The sequence below is a fragment of the Diceros bicornis genome, unplaced genomic scaffold (genome assembly GCF_020826845.1).
Source record: "Diceros bicornis minor isolate mBicDic1 unplaced genomic scaffold, mDicBic1.mat.cur scaffold_54_ctg1, whole genome shotgun sequence".
NCBI lineage: Eukaryota > Metazoa > Chordata > Mammalia > Perissodactyla > Rhinocerotidae > Diceros > Diceros bicornis.
This window is the reverse complement of record NW_026691418.1, coordinates 4097580-4105157: the sequence shown is the minus strand read 5'-3', so window position 1 is coordinate 4105157 and position 7578 is coordinate 4097580. Positions and strand designations below refer to the sequence as shown.

At 52.3% G+C, this 7578-nt stretch overlaps 1 long non-coding RNA gene across 1 annotated transcript; it reads right to left on the bottom strand.

The window, feature by feature from the left end:
• Positions 1-4517: 4517 nt before the first annotated feature.
• Positions 4518-7150, bottom strand: LOC131403047 (uncharacterized). The gene is made up of 3 exons (XR_009219177.1): positions 7125-7150; positions 6569-6638; positions 4518-4576 (listed from the first exon to the last, which is right to left on the bottom strand). It is a non-coding gene; the product is annotated as an uncharacterized LOC131403047 (long non-coding RNA).
• Between the last annotated feature and the right edge of the window lie 428 nt (positions 7151-7578).

Below are 7578 nucleotides of genomic sequence, written 5' to 3'. Positions count from 1 at the left end.
CACTATGATTTTGCATCTAATTATAACATAAAATCCATCAATCTTTCTCTTCATTGTCACATGGTATTTCAGATATAGGTGATTTCTATATCATGAATTAAGTATCTCTTATCTGTTACCTGGCAAACTTGTGTAGCTTGGTTTTTGAAACTCAAGAATGCGCATACCCCCTGGGGGCATTATTTTCCACTTAGAGAACCTTGCAGCAGGCTCATTGTCTTCCTTCCCACACTAGATCCAGAGTCGTGGAAATGTGTTCGCCTTGCACACAGCACAGAGCACATAGGAATTACTCAACAAACATATGAGAAGTGAATAATTGGTGGCATCATCAGGTCATTCACGGAAGCCAGACTGAGAGAGAGCTTCCTTAGGTCAGGAAGGAGAAGCATTCCTTTATATTTGTGATGTTTTAATTTGTAACATTGTAATGTGAACAGCAAGTATACTGTTTTTATCAAAATTGTGTTCTGAAGGTTTTCAAAAATCTCTAAATCTCAGAGTACAGAAAAATCAAGCTCTGTGAACCTGTTACTTGCTTCAAAGATTGTCAAGTCGTATACCATCTGGCTTTGTTTATCCTCACATCAAGACCCCAAGAATTAACCAACTGAGATGGCTGAGAGCACATCATTTCAGCTGTAAATATTTCAGTTTCTCTTACAGATGAGGGATTTTTCAACACAAACACAATAACATTATCACACACAAAAATAAAAATGTCATTCGGATAATCAACTATCTAGTCAGTATCCAAAGTCTCTCAGTTTTGTCAAGGTTATTTCCTGGTTTTACATTTTATTTGAGTCAGGTTCTTAATGAAAACCTTCTTTTGCAATTGGTTGATCTGTTTCTGAAGTCACTTTTAATCTCTTAGTAGTTCATGCATCTTGGGATTTGGGTGAGATATGAGTGTGTGTGTTTGTGTTGTCTACACCGATGTGTGAATTCTTTCTCTCCTGGATGGCAGTGCCCTGAAAGGAAGGACCTGGGTTGTGGGAACCAGGATTTCTACTCTGCTTCTGGCTGAACTGAAAAGGCTTCCCTGGGTGACACTTGCAGCCTTCAGAAAAGAGGGTGAAGAAGTACTAAGGAATTCAAGACAATGGCCCTTTTCTTACAGGGTGTTTCCAGAGCATGATGTTCAAATTGCCGGGTGCTAACCCTTTAGCTCCAGGTCGTCCAGTGGGTTCTCAGCATGAGCTCTGAGCAGTGTCAGTTAACCACCCACCTGGGGAGAATTTCAGCATTTTAATTGGTAAGGTTGTGTCTGTGGTGTCTAAGATTGGTGGCATTCCCCTGCTGGACCCACTTCTATACCTGCCCCTCTCCTGCCTCATCTTTCAAAACCCCCAACAGGAAAGTTTCAGATCCCTGTAACACAAATCCATATAACAACAGCACAGACTGGGGAAAAGAACACAGCCATCCCAGGGGCTACGTGCTCTATGCCCTCAGGCCCAGCTGCACCTTTGGGACAAGTCAGTAACAACACGAGTGAGTGTGTAAACTAGTGATTGTCTGAGACCAGGGCCCTCAGAACCACATGGGCCCAGATGTCACCCAGGGCAGCAAGGGTTGGTATGGGTCATTCAGTGGACAGGATTAAGGTCTATTGTCCTGGCAAACCAGAGCTTACCTCTGATCCATAAGGCCCAGACGGAGAGGAATGGCCACGATGTACCTGACAGAGAGGCTGGGGGCCTTCTAGGGAATTTCTGCCCAAAAAGAATCATATAAGGAAGTGCAGGGATGTTGGAAATCCTAGTTCACAGGAAGCAGTGAGGTTTATGGAAAAAAGTCCTGTTGTTGGTTTAAAAGCTGCATCATGAATCTTTCCCTCTGGATATGAAACAAGCGGGAAAAGGACTTCCAAGAGCATGGACCAGGATCACAGGAGGATTCCAATCTAGGCAAAGGGTGAATAGGGAGCCCTAGAGGCGGCCTGATGGGGATGTCCTGTGGGCCCTTAGTCCATCTGCACATGGTCTTCCTCTGTTCTTGTCCGTTACACATGCAAAGTTTTATCTTTTTACATTTTTTTCTCATTTAGTGTTGATGCAGATCCAGAGACTGGTTAGAAAATGGCAAGTACCAATAGCTGATCAAAGAAACCTCAACAAGAGAAGCAAAAAACATTCCTTCTTCCTGGAAAGCTGTAGAAAGACAGCCACTGTCCTGGGGAAGGACATGGTCCTGGTAGGTGCTATTTGAAAGACACCCACATTTCAGTGGTTATTGCTCTGCCTGGGAAAGTCCCTCCAACCTCTACATCTAGGGATATCTGAGGGGCTGTCTCTGCTCCTGGCCCAGGTGACCCACACAGAAATGCATCTGTCCTCTGAGGAAGGGGGACTTGAGGGTTTCATTCAGTATCCAGGGAGGAGACTGGTCTTCCCCCCTTCTCCCACATACAATAAGCTGTGACCATACATAAGTTCTTAATTCAAGGAGGAAAGTGAGATTCTGTGTCTCGTTTACATGAGCATAAGAAGTGAAAGAACCACACCACAACACCCAGGCTGTGACAGAAACAGGATATAACGTAAGAGTCAAATCTACCATTTACTATTAAAGAAATAATATCACTCCTCACCAATGGGTTAACAGTCGCTGGGGAGCAGATGTCAGGGAGTTGGAGGGGGTGGTGCCCTCCCTCTTGAGCTTTAGGGAAAACCAGGGAAAGTCTTAGGATGTTCTCGTTCACTCAGGGTGGGAAGAGCTGGCCCGGTACACCCCGAGGGCGCCAGTGTCCCTGCTGGTCAGGAGGAGCTGCACTTGTGGTCTCTAGAGTGTGACGGCTCATCGCCAAAGGCGTGGCGGCTGAAGAGAAGAAACAGACTATTTTGGGGTCCCTCCTTGAGATTCATGGCACACCTCCCTGCCCCCTACACTCTGATCCAAACCCTGTGCCGAGTGCTCAGTCCATCAACAGCACCCCATTTGTCCCTGATGCGGGAGGCATCATTGAGCATCACCCATTTCAGAGGATGTAACTGAATCCCAGAGAGGAGAGGGGAGCGGCCCGCCACAGGCCTGGTCACAAGTGGAGCTGAGATCCAGGCCCATGCTTAGCCCGAAGCTGTACTGAGCTCCTTGATTCAGTCGCTGCTAGTCCCAACACTCACTCGGCCCTAAACTGGAGGATGTCCAGTTCCTCTTTCTCTTGAAGAGTCGCATTTTGCTCGCCTTCTGGTGTGCAGGCTCCAGCTGGCTGGAGACCCAGTAGCTACAGAACAGAGTGGACCTGTGACCTACCAGGTGCCACACCTCAGATGCCCCTCCCAGAGCCTGCCAGCAGCTGAGTTCCAGTGCCCCATGGGTCACCACGCTACGAGTTCTGAGGCTGATTAGTGAGCCAGGCCACAGGCTCTGGAGCTGGCCATCAGAGAGAGTCTGCCCTGCCCTCACCCAACTCCTGTCCCTGTCACCTCTCATGGACACTGATGGGCTCCATGGCCCGGAACCAGACCCCAAATCACTCTTCGGGGTCCAGGTCATACGCATTTGCAGCCTGCTGGAGCAACTGGATCCTCCTGATGACTTTGAATTTCTGGAAGGAAGGACAGGTTGCAGACAGAGCTTGGGTGGGGAACCATGCCAGGGATTTGTGCAGAGTGAGGATCTGGTCTGGGGTGGGTGCTGACTTGGGAACCCTCCTTCCTTCCCACTCCATTCAGGACTTGCCTGTCCTCACAGTTGGCTGGAATTAGTTCCTCATGCAGGAAGGTGTCCTTGATGCCAGCCCCTCCCACACCCGCCAACATGATGGGATTCCCAGTTTTGTAGATCTGACCCAAGGGATGAGGCCAGAGAAAGTCTTGCCAGGGAAGGTCTGTGATTTCCACTTCCCCACCCTCCCACAGCTGCTACCTCACACCATTTCTGGAATTTGACCCGATTTCCCTGGAATGGAGACAGCCAATGTCCATCAGAAACAGCCCCCTAAGCCCATAACCAACCCCCCATCCCACCCCTTCTCAGGCTGCAGGAACGTCAGGGCCCAGCAGAGGGCAGAGCTTCCACAAAGAGAACTTGACCCTGGGCCAGGCTCTAGGCTCCAGAGCAGGAGGGACAGGGAAGCTGAGGCCAGAGACCTTATGTAGCACACACTCTCTGATGACAGACGGGGAGACTGAGGCCTCAGGGAGGAAGGGACAGCTGGACCACAGAAGTGCTTCCTCACTTGCAGGGGCTGATGGCACTCCCCAAGGGGCAGGGCCTGAGGGGGAGGCTGAGTGCAGCTCAGACACAGCCTCCTGCAGCTCTGTAGGCAGGCAGCTCTGAGCTTCACCAGCCCAGGGATCCTGGTGGGGGGCTTACGCGGAGCGTCTATTCATGCATTGCTAAGATGGGCCTGACTCCCCAGCTCCCAGGGGTGGCCATGGGGTTCTCATGAGAGGAGGTTTGCCAGGTACTGAGAGCTCAGGGCCCAGTGCAGGGCTCTCGCCTCCCAAACCTCAGGATCCTGCTCCATGGCCCCACCTCCAGGCTCACTCACTTCCAGATCATCCTCCATCCCAAAGTCCAGCAGCTTCAGGTGATAGAGGAACGTGCCCAGGAAGCGGACGACACCCTGTGAAATCAGGGTGGGAGTGGTGAGATGAGTCCCACCTCTCTGGTGCCCCCATGGACCCTCCCCCAAATCCCTTCACCCCAGTCTCCTGCCCAACACAGACTCCCACAGAGAACAGCTTAGGACCCTCAGTGGCCTCCCCCCAGTTGCCCCCTCCAGGACCACCCAACTTCCCCAATCACCTCCAAGGGACAGCTTTTGGCAAATCCCAGGGTATGTGCTCCCTGCCCTCCCCTCCATAATCCATCCTGGGCCCAGCCCTTCCAGGCCTCCTCCTGGTCACTTCCAGGGCAGGCAATTCAGGCCCTGGGGCTCCAGGAGCTGGGCTGGAGGAACAGGGACCCCTCTCTTGGGGAGGCCCTAGCCGTGAAGAGAGAGACCCCCTCCTCTGACACCTGGACCCTCCTCCTCAGGCACCTACACCTGCTGCTGCTGCCTCTCCTGGGCTCCCTGGAGATCCATCTCTATGGTATCCCACACAGAGGTCACCTCCTGCAGGGTCAAGGACAAGCTCAGGGAGGCCATGCTCCCTTCCCCGTGTCTCCCAGGCCCCTGATCCTGGACACTGGACATCTGGTGTCTATGGCTGATCCCATTCCAGAGTGCTCTGATTCTAGAGCACTCCCAGCTCCAACACTCCTTCCTCTGTGCCCTCAGGCCTGCCCAGGCTTCTAAGCCTCTCTCCTCATCAGGAAAGTGTGAGGAGGTCTCCCATGTCTCCCAGGGCCCCATGAGGACTCATTGTCATCTGTCACCAGTTCTCTCCCCTCCCCCCTCGAGGAGGAGGAGCACAAAGCTCCTGCACATTCCTCTCCCCCTTGTACTTCATCACCCCTGTGAGGCCTGCACCACAGATCATCTCCATCCATTTCCCAGATGAGGAGACCGAGGCCCACAGAGGGGCAGTGACTTACTCAGGGGCCCACAGAGGAGACTGCCCCCCCTCCCAGCTGGGGTCTTCACTCCTCCTCCAGACACACCTCTGACCAAGGTCCTGTCCTCTGGACTCTCAGGGTGTGTTGAGGCCCTCAGTCAGCCTGAGCCATGGATTGGGAGGCACAAGTTGTCTCTGGGTCACATCCAAGTGGATTCTGTGTTTTCCAGCCCCCTGGGATTATCTGACACCAGGCTGGACCTGAGGCCATGCCAAAGGCCTCAGCTCCCTAGGATCCCCTCAGGATGGACCCTGCACAGAACTCCTCCTTTATTCACTCAGGAAGGGGACCCCCCTTGTGCCACATCTGAGTTACAGTGTAGGGGGTGACCACGGTGCTGTGTAATGGTGATATTTGCATCCTTTTTTACTTGGAAACTTCTAATGTCCTGTCAGGAAGGTCCATTAAGAATCTGTAGGTTCCCCGATAATTCTCATTGTCATCTGGGGCGAATCCTTGTCAACAAGGCACTTGGCGAGACTCACTGTTTTGTCAGCAGTGACCAGTATCGGGCTAGAGTGCACAGTACAAGAGAGCACACAGTTCTGTCCCAGATCCACCATTTGGCCCAAGGCTGGGCAGCCCCTGTGTCCACAAGGCCTGTGTGACCTCACAGTGCCCATCCCTGGGGCAGGCAGAGTGCCCTCCCCTGCGAGGTGCAGTGAAGACAGAAGGAGCAGCAGGGTCCTGGCTTCCTGAGGACAGGCTGGGCTGCTTTTGGAAGAAAGGAACCCCAACCCACTCCATCCACCCGCCAGCCTGGAGGAAGAGGGCCAGCTGATGGGTCCACATGGAAGCCAGAGAGACCTGCTCATTCTTCCAGCTCCTCACCTCCTGGAACAGTCCAGACGACACCACTGTATCCCGTGACCAAGGTCTCCTGCCCCAAACAGTCCCCACCTGCCCCTGAAACTCACACCCCCCACTTCCTGTCAAGCTGGACAAGACAGACCGTTATTTCTCATGGAACTTTAAGTTAAAAACTTCCCAAAGCACATCCTGCCTGGTCCCTCCCCACCTCACCTCCCTTCCTTCCAGATCTCCAGCCTCCACTCACCTCCTTGAGCAGCTTCTTGCTCTCCCGCTGGCTTGTTTTCATCAACTTTTTAAGTTTTGTACAGTTCTTCCTGAGGAGGGAAAAAAGGAAAGAAACACTGTGGAGTGGTTTGAGGTTAAATCCCTTTTGTTTGAAAACCCAGAAGATCCAGACAGCCTAGATGAGAGTTTTCACTGTGTCCTCTGAGCCCTGAGGTGTCTGGGACTGGGGAGGGGTCTCTCCTATTGTCACATGGGGCCTCCATTCTCTTATCTTCTCAGCAGATATATTTTAAACTGTCTTAATTGCATGTGGACAGAGAGTTCTGTTGCTGAAAACACTTGAAAATCTTCAATTTGGCTCAAGCCAGGATCTGTCACTCAGGGAAACTGATTCCTGAAGCAGAACCACTGGCCTAAGTTTTCAGAGAGACTCCAAGCCTGCCAACCAGGTCAGACCCTATCGCCAGGGTTTGCTGTCTCCCAGGAGGTCCCACCTGACTGAACGGCAATGCCAGCCCTGTGGGGGGGTGTCTGGTCCACCCAGGTGGTGCTCGCATGGAGAGAGGCCTACCCACCTGGACACCCATCTCCATGTCTCTTTAAAACGCTGAATGGAGGGGTCCTGCAGAGTCCAGAGTATCGCATGGAGTGAGGAAAGGTTCCTCAGGCCTTGGCATTCCTGGGGAAGGGAAGAGAATGAGCTGTGAGGGGGAGCTGGAACCCTGCTTCCTCTGGCTTCTGTCACCTCATTGACGTCTCCTGTCCTGGATGAGACAGCGGCTCAGGGAACCTGGGAAAGGCACAGCTGGAACCTGATGATGAATACTTCCAGGAGGAGGATTTTAGCTCAAGGCAAGGAAGGAGACCAGGAAGGGGTGAGCTTCCCACCACTGGTACCATGTGTCACGTCATCGAGGCACTGGCAGGAGGGGACTAAGAATTATGCAAAGGCTCAGACCACAGACTTCAAACATGAGAGCTGAGAAAGGAGAAGGGGCAGTTCCCCTGACTCCAAAGAGGGGCTCTCAG